This window comes from Taeniopygia guttata, chromosome 5, assembly GCF_048771995.1.
Source record: "Taeniopygia guttata chromosome 5, bTaeGut7.mat, whole genome shotgun sequence".
Taxonomy (NCBI): domain Eukaryota; kingdom Metazoa; phylum Chordata; class Aves; order Passeriformes; family Estrildidae; genus Taeniopygia; species Taeniopygia guttata.
This window is the reverse complement of record NC_133030.1, coordinates 37,212,751-37,231,162: the sequence shown is the minus strand read 5'-3', so window position 1 is coordinate 37,231,162 and position 18,412 is coordinate 37,212,751. Positions and strand designations below refer to the sequence as shown.

The 18,412-nt window shown below is 34.8% G+C and overlaps 1 protein-coding gene across 1 annotated transcript in view; it reads left to right on the top strand.

Annotated features, from left to right (window-relative positions):
• The window catches only part of LOC115495539 (uncharacterized), a 131,855-nt gene that overhangs the window by 22,614 nt on the left and 90,829 nt on the right, over positions 1 to 18,412 (top strand). Inside the window, exon 3 of the mRNA XM_072930650.1 lies at positions 425 to 511. The gene's annotated coding sequence lies outside the window, so the exon portion shown is untranslated. The remainder of the gene's footprint in view (positions 1 to 424; positions 512 to 18,412) is intronic.

Genomic DNA, 18,412 nt, shown 5'->3' with positions numbered 1-18,412 from the left:
TTATTTCCTTGCTTGACTGTCACTATTACATCCATGAATTAAAAATAATATTTCAAGCACAGTGATTATTTATATAATCCCACTATACTGCTATTTTCTAAAAGCAGAAATGTTGCATGAACATGCACACACTCATCCATTTGAAATTCACTTTATTTTACCAGAAAAACATTCAGAGAGGGTCAATTCTTTATAAAGGGTAAAACCCCAAATTCTAAGTAGTGGATTAACAGCAGTATTTATAGACATTAAGGTGCAGATATTCAATAGTATCCAGTTACCTGATTCTATTAATCTCAGCAAGCACATATTTACATTTCTGGCAGATAAAATACTTCTGTAAATCTGTCTCCTGATATATAACTTAAATATGTATTGCCACTTTCCACATGTACAATATTTCTGTTTTTTCTTCTTTCTGTAGCTGGGATTATCACATGCCTTCCCTTTGGGTTACAAGTATGGAAGAAAAGAACAAAGAATTGTTGAAGTGTCTTTGGAAGAATGCCAGGTCAGTGAACCACAGATATTAAAAGCAGAGAAAAAAGTCCATTGTTTCACCTAGTCTGACCTTTGCTTTCTGCAGTGTTACTCATACAACATACTTACTAACCTCTAAATCTAACCTTTTTTGATGGTTTCTAATTCTAAATTGGTAAAGGTGGGACATGCAATACTTCCACCTTGAATATTAGAAAGGAGGAAGGCTAGGGATTGTAAAACACATGGATATCCCGACTCTAACTATTAAGAAGTTTTTCTTTTTCAATCTCAGTTAAACTGTTTTCTCCTTAGGTATAAAAATGTCTTAGAATTTTCATCCTTAGGTAGTCTGATTTACAGGCTTAAGACCAGAAAAGCATTATGATAAACTTTTACTCTGACCTTATGAGTAATACAGGTCGTAGAATTTCATCAAGTAATTCATTCAGTGGGGAGAATTATTCTTTACATCTATATAAGTTAATCTCTTTCCTTCATTAATTTTGAAGAAAGTATTAATAGATTGAGATCTTACTCTTCCCTGTTTGACAGCCTTTGCTTATCAACACAACATAAAATTAGGTGGTCTTTCATGGAGTTTTATTTTCTTACCTTTATATTGTCTGTGAGTGGTCTTCAGAAAGTGCTAGATTTGTCTATAAATAATAATAAAGAAAATATAATAAATTACAAGACTTCTTACTTCAGGAAATGTACTTATCTTCCTATGGCTGACACACAAAAATAGATAAATAATAATGTAGTACAAAAGCTGATTTTTTGTAGTTTAAAAAAAAACATGACAGAATCCAAAATCAATGAGAAATAGATATAATTCCACAGAACCAATATGTCAATGATGTGAAATTTTAAATAATAAATTATTCATATCCAGGAAATCTCAAAGGGTCAGTGAAAAGTCATATAAAATAATTACATAACCTTCTATTTGTGAAAAAAACCCCAACAATAATCCAAAAACCATCAGGAAAAAACAGAGGATGATGATATTAACATCTTTTGTCTAATCAATACCTTACATGTTTCAATTTTAATTCACCATACAGGCTAGTATGTGAGAAATTATTCTCATGTTACATATTTTCAATTTATGATAAATATTATTCTTTATTCATATTGTCAACTGTGCAGATGCTACCCTACAAGACTCAGTTTCCTTTACTTGGTGTTCTCTCTACTCACTCAATTTATCAAGCTTCCAAGGGAGAGTAGAAACTTGACATAAACAAATGTTTATAGACAGAGCCGATAGATAGGCTATATTACAGTTTCTAGGACACCATGTATATGAATTTAAGTAAAGTTTCTTGAAATGAGACTGTTACGATTTTTATAGTTGTTTCCAAGCCCTAGCTATTTCCAGAGAGTTAGATTTATTTAAAAGGCAAATACACAGACACAGATAAAGCTCCATATCTCTAAGATTTATTCCTAATGACTAATCTTAATAAGTAAATAACAACTGATTTTCACAAATTTGGGCAACAGAATCTTTGTCAGTACAGAACTTTGAATTACCTTTATAATTTTTATAACATTAAAAAATTAGTTCTAATCTAAACAAGAAATTACAATTATTACAATAAATCATTATAGTCGTTTATAACGGTCTCTGCAGGAGACAGTATGAGTGTAGTATTTCTGTAAGAAAACGTGCTTGTTTTTACTTTGAGTGCATACTCAAGAGCCCATAATGAGTCCTTGGAGATAGTACGCATATGCAACTTAGTGAAGAAATTAATTAAATCTGCTGAGTTTTTTTTTTTCAAAATAGTTGAATGCACAGATTTGTGAATAAATGGTTTCACAGGTTTAAATTTCACCTATCCAGATAACTGCTGCACTTGATATTTTCTAACCACTGCAAGCACAAAAATAGTGTCTAAATACCACCATGGAAGTGACCTGAAATTAACAACATACCTTGGTTCCCATGCTGGAAACCACCCAGAATGTGATTGAAGGCTGAAACACAGACTATTTTGTGGAAATATGTTTTTTGAGTAGCTACTTGCACACACATGTCTGGTACAAACCTATAAAAACAAGATTTAACTATCCTTACTTAATCTTACAATTTATCTCTTATTCATGCATCTCCTTTCAACCATATACATTTTTTTTCTATCACAAGTGTCCCATCTGTCAAACATCATAGCTCCTTTAGGTTTTTTTATTTTTGCCTCTCTACACACAGCTCTTTTCATACTTCACACAGCTCCTTTCATACTGCTAGTAATTGAAAAATATTCAGTTGGAAGAAGAGATGAAAGTCAAGTCATGTTCTGCTGGGGATCAAGTGTGCACTGTAAATTTGGAAAACTTGGAAGAGCGTAGCAAAGGCTGTGGTGTTTCATACATGGTTGAATTCCTTTAATTCTGCTTTTTTGGAGAAGAATAGAACTGGTCCTCACTAGAGTGTGCTAGATTAGATAAAATATAGAATTAGATGTTGATAGTTCTTCTGAAAAGTGATTTTACTTGTATCTGCAATATACACCAGCAGCAGAAGAGCCACAAGTATGTCAGGGATGATATGCAGTTGGTGATTTCCCAACAAATTCGCAGCACTGACTGCTCTGTAGGATCCACGATGACTCAGAGCAGTGTTTTGAGGTTCTGCCACCAGATGGTGATAAAACATGAAGAAGAAAAGAGAAAAAGTTGACACAGTAGATCTGATTGAAAGAATGCAGCCATTCTGTCGTCTTCCAGACCCATTCTCTCACGTGCTGTGGGACATGTAGTGCATTTTGATGATGGCAGTGTGAGAACTGCATAGAGTTTAACTTTGCAACACCTGCCTCTTGGAGCCTTTGAAATGTCATTGCAGACTCTGTTGAAGACCTATAGTAAGAATATTTGAAAAGATGAAGGGAGAGGTGGAGCTGGAAGGGGAACAGGGCAGTGGAAGGAACTTGGGGTTGAAAAAAATCTCAGTGAATTCAAGCTGTAGGGATTAGTAAAGTGTGAAATAGTTTAGGATAAGGAAATTAGGGAAAGTGGGTAGAAGAGAGTTGATTAAAGACTTGGATGCTTTGTACACAGAGGGCTGGAAAAGCTTTTGAAGTTTGTCTCTTGCTATTTGCAACATGCGTCACTTGCTTGGCAAATTATTTAGCACAATATGTAATGTTTGCATTGTTATCAAATTACAGTCCCACATTCCTTTATTTTCTTTATTTTTGCATTCATATGCATTTTTAATGAAAGCTTGTTACAGTTTGTGCCTTTCAGCGTCTGATGAGCATTTTCTACTTTTTTGGCTCATTTTGTTCTCATATTTGCTAATCTGATATTTTTTATGCATTATAAATCACTTTGGATTATATGCTTATTAGTAATATTTTCTAAGACATTTGAATCATATTTGGGTTGTTATTTATTATCTGTGATAAGCATCCAGTTTGTATAAACAAGTGCAATTTTTCTATCAGTAGCACTAATATTCAGATCTAGAGTTTCAGATAACAGTCTTCTGAAATGCCCACAGGATTTAAAAAAAAACCTTTGTGAGTTTTATATTTTGGCTGACACCCAGGCTAACAGTGTCAAAGAAACAAAGAGAGCTTTACTATATTTGAGTTTTATATTGTGGTAGATACAATTGCATAATTTCCTAGACATTTCTGCATAATGGTGCCATAATTCCTGCTGTTAAAATTTGCTGTTGAGTTTAGCCATCATTATAACTAAATTCTCTTGCAGACTATAACAGCAGGAAACACTGGTACAATGCATTAGTCACAACAAATTAAATTAGCAAAAAGTTACCAAGATTCTGAGACATAAATATAGGAAAGACACAGCACAATGAGTTTCAGTTTCAGCTGACCTGAGGTTATTCCTTACGGTGTTGGAGAACTAAGGTCTGAAGGTATGTTTGAGTAAGCAGTGGCCAGGTAACCCTTTGAGTTCTGCTCACTTGTTATCTAGCTCCCAGCAGGATAGTATCGAGCTCCCAGCTGGATAGGAGACAAACATCTAGGAATTAGGAAGGAAGGAAGGAAGGAAGGGAAAGAAAGAAAGAAACTGAAAGAAAGAAAGAAAGAAAGAAAGAAAGAAAGAAAGAAAGAAAGAAAGAAAGAAAGAAAAAGAAAGAAAAAGAAAGAATAAGAGTAAAAAGTAAACAGCGACTACCCATGTGTTCAGCAATGAGACTTTGTTGTTGCAATTTAACTATGTCTGGCGGTCGAGGTGATGGTACCAGTTTTGCTAAAGTAATGGTCACAATCTTGATCTGTTCCCAGTGGGGGAAGCCCACAAAACACAAAGTCCAGAGTGTTGTTATTATTATATTTAGGCTCCGTGGGAATGCCCAAGTGCCTTCCCTGCTCGGGAAGTTTCATGCTGAATGATGTAATGCTGTGGATTACAGGACACTTTGGGAGTCTTTAATAGTTGATGTCACTGTCTAAGATGTTACAGCTGCCTTTATATCAGCATCTTCAGTCAATTGTGCCTCCTCAGGAGCAAGGAATGCCTTCAGGCCTACAGGTGGATATCCTCATACTTCCCCAGAGGTCTGTTTTCACAGCTGAGTCACTGGTTTAAGGACTTTGGTATAAAAACACTATCCCACATCACAGGATTTGCCTTTTATCAGTCTCTTTCCTTGTCTTGTTCAACACCTAGCTGTAGCCACTGGTGATGGGTGTTTGAATCTATAAGCATTAACATTCCTCACAATGTACTACTGAACATCTTTAAAAGCTGATCTTCCACAATGGACACAAAAAGTCAGTAGCAATTTTGTCCAGAGAGTCTCACAAGACAGTTTAATTTCTCTTGTTAAGGTATCCGACAGTCTTCATAGCATTTTCCCTTAAATTAAGCCTGACTTTAAGTTTTTTTCCCAGTTTAATTCCAGCAGTATTAATCTATTCTAAATAATATCTCTGCCTTCCTTGTTCTTCCGAGCAGCTGGACAATAATTGCCTGTTTCACTTCACTAGTATTGAGGGATTCCACTGGTGCAAACATCTAGAGTGTATTATTAGTCCAATTTTATTTTATCATCATTACAATGAATTAAAAGGAGTTATAAAATTCTAAGCTTGGAAAGCAGAATTAGACCTGGAATTGCATTCACATCAGAAGCTAAATTTCCTTTAATAATTTTTACTTTCATCTAAAATTCTTGTAGAAAACTTTTTGCAGAGATATGTTACCTACTTTTCTCCAACATATTTCAGGCTGCAGCAGGTTCCATATAAAAGAAAAGTGTTAAAGAAATCAAAGTTGGAAAAAGAGTGTTTTGCTTCCAGAGCTGCTGAGATGTAGGCTTTGTGCACAGCTGTAGACTTTTCTTGGGTATTTAAGACACGGTAGAACTTTGACCTTGTCAAGCTAGGCAAAAGACAGTGGATAAATTGGAGGCTTCTGTTGGTTTTGGAGAGCCTACAGGGTAGTCATGGACTTTCTTCTAACCTTCACAACCATTTGGTGACATGAAACGTGCCACATGTTCTATACCAGAGATGTCAATGGGAATTCAACATTTTTGATACTAAGCTGGAGTGTTAAAATACAATGGGAAACTTGAGTTAATACAGCACTGGGGATCAGTTCCAGCAGAGTTTCTTTCTCCATAAAAAAATGGAAAGTTTTTTTTTTTGACAGAAAGGAGTCACTTATCCTTTACTGAATGTTTCTAGTTCTTGTGATGACAGATATATGTGTGAGAGTTTATGTTGAGAAAAGATTTTGTTTTTTCTATACAGTGGTTGTAAGCCTGATTTTAACTGCATGTTTTCTTTTTTATTTTAATTATAGAAAAATACCCTCTAATCTTTGACATGATTCCAGCAGGAAGAGTTAACAAATTTAGCTTGTATTGAAAAATCCCTATATACAGATGGACAGTGAGGAGAGAAAGATTCTTATCTGTTTCTGAAACTAGATTTTTCTTTGTTTCTTTTATATATCGACAAATTATGCTATCAGAGTGAAGGAATGGTTTGAGATTTATTAGATTTTCAGAAAATTAAATATATGAATTAGATACGAGTGATATATCTCACTGTCAAATAATGGTCTGTGATAGTGAATATGTACTGGATTTTCACAGCTCTAATATTAAGTGATGTCTCCAAACAGTAATTGGAAATGTTTTTCATGGAAGATAAAATCCTAGCTGAAACTTGATTTCTTTCTTGACCTTTAAAAATACTATCACATGGGAAATGTATGTTTCCATCTAGTCAAAGATCACAGGGAATGTATTATATTTAGTGTATTGTATATTAATGTATATAGCTATGTATACATATATAACACCAACATATGCTCTGCACTAAAAAAAAAAAAAAATCCTAAATTTTCTTTTATGTCATATTCCCTAGATACTTTTTCAAGGGGTCTTTGTAGTGATTCATTTATACCATATGACATACTGACAGATGTCAGAATCTAGAATAGGTGAATGCTCCTATGACTCTCTCCAGTCATAATTAATTATACGTATTTTTCTGCCTCTCTAAGTGAAAAGGCTTGTGGGAGAAATGAGATTTGGACTTCGGGAGACAATTCTTCTGTTAGCAAAAGTCCAGGTAGCTTGAAGAGAGAGCTCTTGATGATTTGAAGTTTTTTGTCTAGCTACCTGTGTGGCACAGTCATCAATCAGCTTCTGGAGATATACAGGAAACTCTTGAAGTTATACGATTCATTTTGAATAGGCTTCAGATTCTGAGGTCTGAAGTACTTCAAATATCAAAAGTTTTTGGGGAACAATAATTTTGGCAAAACACTCTCCAGCCTTTTCAAAGGATCAAATATTCCCAAATCTATTAAAAATGAAATTCGTCCCATAAATGTCCCCTTTTGCTTTCCTCACCCTCCCAAGATTTCTTTTTACCTGAAAATAACTGCTAAAAATGTACCTGGAATTCTAATTTTCATATCTTAGAATTTGAGACACAATTGATGATTATTTTATTACACTATAAATGAAATCTATTAACCCTGACAAGAGTCAGCTCTCATAAATTATGAAACAAATTTTTCTAAGATTGTGATTTTGCTGTAAATCAGAGCAAAGAATTTCTGAAACCTTGTTCCCCCCCCCCCCCTTTTTTTTTTTTGCCTGGAATATTTGTTTCTAAATAGTTTGGTTTCCACACTAGGTTACGAGTACATTTAGAATTTTTTGCCATATGTAATTGATGTGATACTAAAGAATGAAAAAGATGTGCATCCTCAGCTACATCAGAAGACTTTGTCAAAATAATATTTCTTTTTCTAACACTTTACTTAGGGGATATTTCTTTAAATCTAGAAATATATGAGATTTAATGTATAGATTCTGACATGCCAATATGGCTCTTGCCAACAGGACTGCAAAATCTTGTTGCTATTCCTGAACTTTCCTAGCACCTTACTACTAAGACAGGTCTAACCGAATGAGGTATAAAATATATGGTTCAATGATTTGCCTAAGAGAAAGGCAAACCTGCTGAGTACAGTTGCTAGGAAATGGGTGTAGTGTGAGCAGTCTTGCACATCTTATCTCCCTCCCTTTTCTCCCTCCTATTTTACATGTCTAGATGTAAAAATATTTCACGTTTTCTCTTTTGTTCTGATATCCACCAGTCTGAGCTGTGGCTCTCAAATGTGGATATGAGAGTTCTTTATTTTCATAAGGAATTATACCAGCCTCCTCAGTCCATTAGTAATCCTGCCTGCCTGTCTCTAAGCAATCCCTAGTATATGACACTTAAAACGTAAGAAGTGTAACATGAAGTCTCAGTGTGATAAAATTAAAACTTTTGGTGCATTTTCACAAGAATACCTTTGAGGACTGCTCTGTTGGAGCAGTTCCTTCTAGCAGACAATAATTACAAAGAGCAGGAGGAACCACTAGCAAGAATTTGTAACATTGAGACTGCTCAACATATGCTAAAAACATATCATGTTTCATGATATGCAAAGAATAATGTACAGGTATCCATTGAAGCGCAAGCCAATACCTAGATGTAATTCTTCCCAGGCAAGAGCCCTTGCATCTGGCATAGAGAGTACTCCAGATTCCTGCTTGCTTTTTACATTCAGGGAGACACATTTATTTAACCATATTAACTAGTATTATAACTCTTTACTACACACATAATAGATATATAATAATATTATAGGTATGTTATTAGCTTCATTTCATGCCCTGTCTCAAGAAGAGAAATTGTCTTCGGCCCTCAAGTGCCTGGGAGATAATTGTGGATAAGCCTTCAAAATTTTGGATTAGAAGAAGCAAGATTACTAAAATATGCTATGTTTTGCCAGACAAAATCTACTAGATGCGGCCTTCCTAGAAGGATAAATATAGAAAAGTTTTATTTGCAATTTTGAATAGAATTTAAATACCAGACCACTAACCTTGTCAAAATAAAGGAAATCTTGGACAAATATAATATTAATTCCTGAAGATCTAAGGAAACAGAAGTTTTAAGTGCCTGCAAAGTAGAGCAGCAACAAATCTATTGGTTTTAGGTTTGCAGTTCTTTATTTGTCCACCTAAAATGTGAGGTTGATATAACACGCAACTAAATTGTTCTGTGGATTTAATCCTATCTGATCTCCAAAGTATTAATTGACCTGTAAGAACTGTCTTGGTGAATGAGACTCATACCCTTAATAAGCTTCAAACTGCAGCCTGATAAAGCCCACAGGTAACAGTTTTTACAGCCTCTTCACACTCCTCTCACTAACTGGTTTTGATATCTTTCAATAGGAAAAAGTATGGAATTGCCAAGTGACTGATCTAATATTGAATTCTCTTCAGTTACTATAAATAAAAACCCCAAACCAATAAATTCAGCCATATCTTTCAAAATATATCTGGGTAAAAGTATCTGTTCTCACTGAAGAATAGGATGGAAACCCTCAAAGTCACTGTTCATATTCTGTACTGCTTCTGTTCTATTCATCCCTTGTTTCTTTATCTAGCCATGTTTCTCTACCTTTCATATATTTCAGAAAAATTTAAAATACATGGGACAATTGCTTGTCCACTTATTAGGTATAACTTAAAAAGAAATTATCTTTTCTAGCAATCCAAGCATACAAGCTATTCTGTTTACAATATGAACCTTCTTATATGATGAATGATTTCTCTGTTTGTTAGCAGATACGTATTTCTCATTTATTATTTCTATCTGTACTTCTTAGTTTCTTAAAATAGATAACCTGCTCAGTGGTTAAACAAAACCAAAGGTCATGAAATATAAAGATCATAAAACATTTGAAGGGCATTTTGAAATGCACACATGTACAAGCATTGAAAAATTTAAAAATGTCACTTTTTATTTAACTGAACCATAACAGATGTGCATAGTTTTTGGAAAAAAGTATGCAAATATTTCAAAGCACAATCACAGTAAGTTGAATTTGGCAGGGTAGAACAGATGTGTCCACCTGTTAAGAGATTAGGCTATCAGATTTGGGTATGCAAGATGTGATTGAAGCCCATAGTGGGAGCTATTTAGGAATGCATCCAGGTTAGCAGGAGGTAACTGAGATTCTGATTACTGTAGCATTCCACTTTGCCTAATTCAAGTCATTGATTGCTTTGGGGAAAACAGAATAGCACACCCAGGACCACTGAAGGGAGAATGAATATCCTACACTATGTGAAAACAGTGCAGAAATTGTACCTATTTTTCAATAACAATGAAAAAGAAAGAGAACAGGAGGTTCTACAGGGCTGTAGAATAGAGTAGACTCCAAAAATAGTTATTTATTTTGTTTAAATTTGACATCCTGAAAAGCAAGAAAAATTATTGATTCAACTACTATAGCAATAAGACTAAGTAATTTTTTGGAGTCACTTCAATAAACTGTGAGAATAATAATCTCAAAGCATATCCAATGCACAGAATATCACACTCATTTTAATGTGAATTTTGTTCAGCCAGGACTGGAAATTAATTCTACTTCCTTGTATTTCTTAATAGACAATAGAAGCATATGGTAAAAGAGATAGAGATCAAAGTCAGATTTGAGGCAGCAAAATGCAAAGAGAGCGAGACAGATATTGTGGTGGGCTTGTATTTTCTTGAAGAAAGAATATTTTCACAGTTGTTGCTAAAAATTTCTTCTTACTACTTCTGTTTTGCCTGCTCATATCTTCTGAGTATTCCTGATTACTTCGTACCTTTGGTGCTGTCTTACTCTGTAGATCTATTATTCTGCAGAAAAACTATAATTTGTTCAACTTCTTGGGTTTCAAATGAAGTTCTAATTTGGTGGCATTATTGATGATGAAGAGTGAAGCAGAAAAGACATCAGTAGGTTTTCAAATGCTGGCTTGGTCATATAAATGTTAATAATGAAAACTCTGTGATTTTCTATGCTGATAATTTTGTGTAGATATGAGTGAGAAAGAATACAAGTGCCAGTAAATTATAATTCAATTGTTCTTACTATTTAAATATTTCCTTATTAAGATTGCTGCCTATGCTTTGTGTTACTCTGCAGAAGTCCAAACTAACTGACATGTGAAATTTGAATGCTTACAGCTATCAAAAGCTTAATTTTTTACATGATACGAAAAGTCCTAAGAAATGCTGTGTGACTATAGCAGACCTGTCATTGGAGGATCAGAAATACAGGTAAATCTCTGTGTTCTCATAGTTACGGCAATGTTTCCATTCAAATCTATTTTGTTCGTAACTTTGGGACTAGAAAAACACATAAAGAGGTCAGACCAGGATGTGGAAATATACAAAATGAAAAGAAGGCATATGAGAGAAATCCTCATGCTCCTTTAGCCAGAGCTAGAAAATGCAAGGTTTTCTATATAGATCTTGTCAATCTTCTTTATTATTTTTTTCAATTTATTATTTAGCATGAGATTATACTCTTGTACTTTATTATGACAGCTGATGAAATGTTATCAGGAGACAGTCTTTAACTTTTACAATTCTGTCAGCATCAAAGTGCATCCATCAGTTCGAACTGGATGGCTTGAGCTTTATGGCAAATTGAGGTCAGGAAAAGTTTTGATAGTTCTTGCATTAAAATTGTTGATTTTGGTTTGCTCCAATGTGACCACTTTTTTTAGCATGTTTTATAATCTGCTCAGATGAACCTCATACCTTCTAAGGACATATATGCATATATGAGAAATTATCAGCCCTATTTTCTGAGGCCTGTATAATCCAGAGTAATCTGATAAAAATCGCTTGCTTTTCATTTCAACATTATCTATAATTATTGCATTGTTTTGAATCTTGAGGCTTACTTTTAGGAATAATCCATTTTCTTGGGCAGGTAAAGTAAGGCAATCCGCAAATAACATTGTGAGTGTATTTTCTAACCTTTCAAAATATTTAAATTGATATTTATATCCATTCTTTCATCATTGAAGTTAATGGTTAAATAGATTGCTACTTTGATTGGCATGACAATCTGAAATTGTGTAGAAATATATTTTCTAATTAGAAAACACTTTCCAGGTTAACAGTTTTATTTCACATGCAAATTTTTACCTTACTAACGGTAAATCCTTTATAGCAAATAATTTTAAGAATGTTATTAAGGTTCCATATTGGTTTTCTTCAGAAAAAAATGAAGAAAAATTTTTTGCAAGTTCTTTGTTCTCTCCTCAGAGGAATCGTTCAGTTGTGATGACTTGGACCAATTTTCCAGCTAGCATTCAGGTAGAATAAGCATGAGACGAACAAATTCATTTTAATTCACATTAATCCGAATGAAGTTGAAGCCAAACCCAGCATAAAAATCAATGAATTAGAACTGATAATTTTGAGGGTGTCAGAACACAATATAAATGAGTGGATAATATAAAGAACTAGAAAACAAACAAAAAATAATTTCTTTCTCTGTCCATAGATTTTTGGCTGTGGTCATTTCAATCAGAATATTTGAAAGGCTTTTGAGTCAGAACAATAAACACACTTCAGGGCCATGGGCCCCAAATGATGCCTTTCTGTTGCTAACAAGGATGTAAACAAGCTGCTTTTAGTAACGTTTTTTCTATTGTTGGAATGAATGAAGCTGTGGTTGCAAACACAGCTGAAAGATAGGATGTGTTTTAAATACTTTTGTTCCTGCTGAGCCATTACCAACACCTGCAGTTAAAATAATTATTTCAAATGTTTTTTCTTTCTAAAAGAAGGAATAGTTAGCAGTAGACCTGTCTTGTTATGGTAAATTAACATCTGCACTTAATATGATTCCCCTTGGTTGTAAATAACCTGAATTAAAGCTTGTTATCTCCTTTGGAAAGTGTGTTTTATGATTTCACCTGTTTGTACAGAGATAATTAAACATTTCACTGAAATACAGGTTGTATGACTATAATCTTATTTTAGCCATCACAGAAATTATGGAATATTTTTACAGCAAATATTGTGAATATTTAATTAAACCCTATTCTGAAGTAAAGCAAGCATAACTGGTGCAGATAGCAAAAATGGATTAGAGATTCTGAGATTGAAGAGAAGAGCTGAGTATAAGAATTGGCTATCTTGTTATTATATTTTTTAAAGAAACTTTAAAAATAATTTTCTTAATCATAAAAACCAAAAATTAAAACACTTTATATTCTAAAGCTATATAAGAAAACTAGGAACAGATGTGGAATAAACAGGAAAACTCCTTGCCTTATTTTAACAAAGGATTTTTACTGTGATTAGAGTTACTTGGTTTATATCATCATCAAAACAGCTAAAAAGGATGCATAATTTTTCTGCATGCAAATCCTCTAAAACTATTAGGAGTTGAATCTCGGTGCCTGCTTTGCTTTGGAATGTCCCCGAGATTGTAAATGTCTTTTCTTCCTAGCCCGCTGCAGCCAAAGAAGGAGTCTGGAATGCTTCGGATCACGTTCTCAACGTCGTTTATTTTTTCTTATGTTAACATTCTTTCTCAAGGAGCTGTGGTCTGTCCAGGCAGACTCCCTCCCCCTTGGGGTGGTGTTACCATTTTATGCTAAAAACTATGTGTACTATGTTTAAAATAACATGCCAATATCTATCATTTATGCTGGACAGTGTGTCTCTACCTTAAACCAGTAGGAAAGTGTCACCATCACACCAAATCATGGAGGACAAGAAGAAGGAAAAGAAGGCTAGGACAGGCCCAAATTCCTCCATCTTGTACCACCTGAACCACATTCTAAAAGCCCCAAAATTCTACTTTTCCACTCTATGTTAATTCAAATATCACACTGCTCAGACCCTTATGGCCTGCAATTCCTCACAGAGAATTGGCAGTTTTCCATGGGCTAAAATTGAAGTCACAGATATTTTTGATTTCCTGCCAAGGTCTCTTAGCGCCCTGTCAGGGTCTCAAGACAGCCAGGGCAGTCAGAGGGATGTCCTGGACTCCGACAGTTGAAGCATTTATTTTAGAATGTTACAACTTCAAATTATTTTTATATGTCTTGTCTTTGACCATGCATTGTAACTTGACCGGATCAGAACTCATCAAGCAAGCTCTCAGTTCAATGGTATTTTCCACCTGCTGTCAGAATTCAGATCTATCAAAGTAAGCTCTCAAAAGAAATTGTTATCTTATATATCAGAATAAGCTTTATCAACATAACTTCTGGTGCAAAATTATTTGAAACCTTTGGTGACCTAGAGCTAGAGTGATTTACAACAGATGAAGAAGCTGTTCTGTATTGTAAATTGTCTCCTAGGTTTTATTCCTACTTTGCAGATATCATTACACAAACCCATCAGTGTTAAGAGCTTAAGACTATCACAGAATCATAGAATGGTTTGATTTGGAAGGGACCTTAAACATCATCAGTTCCAGCTCCCCATGCCACGGACAGGGACACTTTTTACTGGATCAGGTTTCTCAAAGTCCCATGCAACCTAGCCTTGAACATCATGTTCCACTCAGTGTGTATCCAGGTGTTCACTCCTTTTTCCTGAGTGTGTAATGTCACATCTTTTTGACTGCATGGATGGTCATGTTGGTCAGGGTGTGAAGAACGTAACTGAGCTGATGTTGAAACATTTTAGAACTTATTTATTGCAGATGCTCTTGTGTCTAAGAGACCTCCACAGAGTAAAAGCAAACACTTAAAAAATTTGTGGACTACTTGCACACAATGATATTTTCCTCTAAGAGATGCCTAAAACTCCTCACTATTGAAAGGAAGAAGATGCAAGAATTGCTTTAGTTAAATTAATATCTGTGCATTTTCCTCCTCTGTGAACTTGATTTAAAAAAAATCCTCTGGCAGAGTATAGATAATATTAAAAGAAATTAAATAGAGGACCTCCTTTAAAACTATTGCTCTCTGCCTATTTTATTTTTTTTTTTTTTTTTACAGTGGTGTTTCTGGTAATAGGGGATTTGGAAAGGGATATTTGTGAAAGTTTCTTTTCAAAGCATGGAGCATTTTACTGATCTCCTTAGCACCATTCATTTTCTGACCACTGCATTCTGGACTGCCATCTTCTCATTTAATTCTTCTTCCTAGCATTACATACATTTAACTAGATTGTTCAAGCTAGTTTTACCTTTGCAGGAGTTTTTACTTTTCTGAAAGATCAGAGTATTACAGCACACTTGCTCCCAGAGAGTGCTTGCAAGTGATGCTACACAAATCCCTGCCTCTGAGATTGAGGGCATCACCCCTATTATAAACCAGCTATTGTAGGGGACCAAGGTTAGCTTCTATCACCTGTGGTTGGGTCTCCCACATCACAGTGTGAATGCAGCATTGTTGAGACTTGGGGCACATCTCTGCTTTTCATGTTTAATTTTACCCTTTTTTCCCCTCTCACTGAATTCTGATCTGTGGTCCTTTGAATGCTATGTGCCCCAGAGCTGCCACTACAGGCACCCAAGCTCTGCCAGTGTCAGCTACAAGAAAGGTCAATATTTTCTTTTAAAGGAAAAGGCACAGTGATGATCATAATTAGGTATACTGTATTTCAGAGTTAAAGAAAAACAATTCTTAATTCACTGCTCTTATTTATGGGCTAACGTATCATTATTTTATTCAGGTCATAAAAACTGACTGGAGAAGAGTGAAGAAGGTTATTAAAAGCCCCTGGAACTTATGTCCTTTCTACTCTGAAATAAAGCATTTCTTTTTGATTTCAAGAAATGTTGCAAGTCTAAGAATATAATGATTTTTGAAGGGCATTTCTGATGGCTTATATCAAAATTGTCAGGCATCAAACACTTTCTCCAGCTTGTGTAATAGAACTGTGCTCTCTTTAACTCATCTATGATTTAACTGATGTGTGAAAGACCTTTAACACCTATTGACCTCTATAAACAATTACTAAAAAAACCCCAGTCTCAAAGCAAAACAAAAAGAAGAACATGTTATATTAAAATATGTACTCTACTACTAGTAATTTTCTTGGAAAGACTTTTTGTTTGTTTAAATTCCCTTTCTAATAAAAGCACATATCAAAATTACAGCATTTTTTAGAACCCACAGAATTTGTCATGAATAGACAATATTTTTCAATATTTTTCATCATCTGAGTGTTCATGGATTACTTTGAGGCAATAACAGATAAGTATAGTTTTGTTGACTTTATAATGAAAAAACCCTACACATTTCACATTTATCCTAACACAACTGGATACAGCTTTTCGAAACTAAGCCCAAAATTTCAGAATAAGGGCAGAATGAGATGCAAACAAAATGAATAATCTGTGGGGATGCCTGTGCCTTCTTTGCTGATATTTATTAAAATGAAACAGTCTTGTTTAATTTGAATTCAATCTTGGAAGTGATCTTCTAGACATGTCACTTGAAGGGTTTGAGAGAATAAATTGCTTTCAAGACAGCTGAGCAAAAACCAAGGGTTCTGATGATACTGAGTGATTTGAAAATGTTACCAATTCCTCTTAGAGATGACAAGATTTTTTTTTAACCATGCTATCAAAGAAGTGTTCACTGTGAAAGATTCACCTTGAATGTCTTGTGCTGTTACAGTGACATATGTTTAGCATCAAGTTGTTTTCCTGGTCCATGGACAGTACAAAATCCTTTCTAAAGCCTTGGAAAACAGACAGAGAGATGTGATGCTACATATTCCAAATGCATCTTTATCCCCAGCAGACTCAACTTTTATAGCATTGTTTTAATGAAATATTAGTTGTTACAGTACCATTTAATTAGAATTGGAAGGATCCTTAAATCAAATAAAGGTTTTTGAACACAGCAATGATGTTTACTTTTTAAAAAAATAAACAACCTTAAGTCATGGCTTTGGGTAAAGTGTAGGGATGATTTAATATTGTATATGCAGGTATCTTTATGATGAAGAGCTGCACGTATTTTTTTTGCCTGAAGATATAGCTTTGTTATGAATACATATATGTGTGTTTATGTATGACTGAGACCAGTTGAATCAGAGGCTAATTTCTAAAATCCAACCTTTTAAATTAGAATGTAGAGAATATTAACTTGAGTATAATATTCAATGTATTTTTCAAATGTGATTCAAGCTTATATGTGATAGGATTTTACTGATATCCTAAAAACCAGGCAACTCTTCTGAACATGCCCAGGCTGTCTCAAAAAAAGGTGAGGGTAGCTATGCATTATTTTGTCATTGATTGCTAAAAGCAGACTAGTTGTTCCTCTTCTTAGTCTAAATTTTAAAGAAAAGTGGGAAGCCCCTGCCTTGACTAGCTAAAATTAATTCTTTTTTTGGCATTGGATTGAAAAGGCTACAGCTAAGTCTTTTTGCTATCAGGAAATCTGACACACCTACCTCCCACAACCCCCCGAAGTTACCAGGCTAGCCCAGATCTGCGAGGCCTTGGGAGCAAGGCAAAGATTCCAAAAGAGGCTCCAACCCACAATGTGGTCCAAGATGTTTATTCCATGGGAGGAAGAGGGACAGAGAGCGAACCAGGAAGGGACAGAGCCTTATCTAGGCTCTGTACAGGAGGGGCTACTTGGTTCCCAGCCAACTGAGTCAGGAAAGGAAGGGTCAAACTAACAGGTCACATCTACAGGGGTCTCTGGGGAGGGAAAAACCTCCCCAGAGCAATACAACAGAAATCAATTATTTTTCCACTGTTAAATACCTTACCTAACAGAATGTATGCCATCCTGGCTTATAGTCCCAGCCTTCACAACTACTTTATTAGTACGGCTTCTTGTAGATCCATGTCCATTCCGTCATTTGCCCTTAACCAGGCTGTTCCTACAGAGACCTCCGCAAGAAGGCTCAGTGTGGCAATACATGGCTGCCATACTTGATGTAGCATCTGCCTTGAACTTTCCTAACTGCAGGCTTTTGGCTCGTCCTGCGCAGATTCATGTAAACTTTGCAAATGTCAAGAACAGCATGTAGGAAAAGTTTTGTACCCTGTTTTGTAATGCCTTTTTCTGGTTGCAAATATTGAAGTAAAGACAGGAAACACTATGAATTTTAATTTCCTTCTGGTTCTAGTTCTTTTCTGTTCAGACATATGGAGGAGGTTATTGAAATTCTCATTCTGCAAGTTTCTCTTGTCATCACTTGAAAAAAATTTTAGTAATGGAAAACTGTGTTAGTTGTAGGACATTCTATCTACATCTTTACTTAAGCAGGACTCAAAGGATTGCTTGTACATCCCAAATATTCTTGCAAACTTGCTTCATAAATTTTTAGAGCAGAGAGATTATACTATCTCCCAGGAGATAGTAAAACATTTGCAGATTTTTTTTTTTCTGGCTTATTCTGAGGCTTTTCCACATTGTATATAGTGTCTGTACAAGAACAGAGGGTTTAACCTGTCTAAATTTAAGCTGAAAGTCAAAATCCCAAATCCCTTTCTTATTATCTACAGAGTAGAATATCTGATGCTACTTCAGGGAAGCAGAAATAGCTAAAACTCTTTTCTACCTTTTAACCTCAAGTCTGCATGAAACATATAGGGATGTTGTGCTGGTGGGAGCCCATGTTGTGAGAAACAGTTG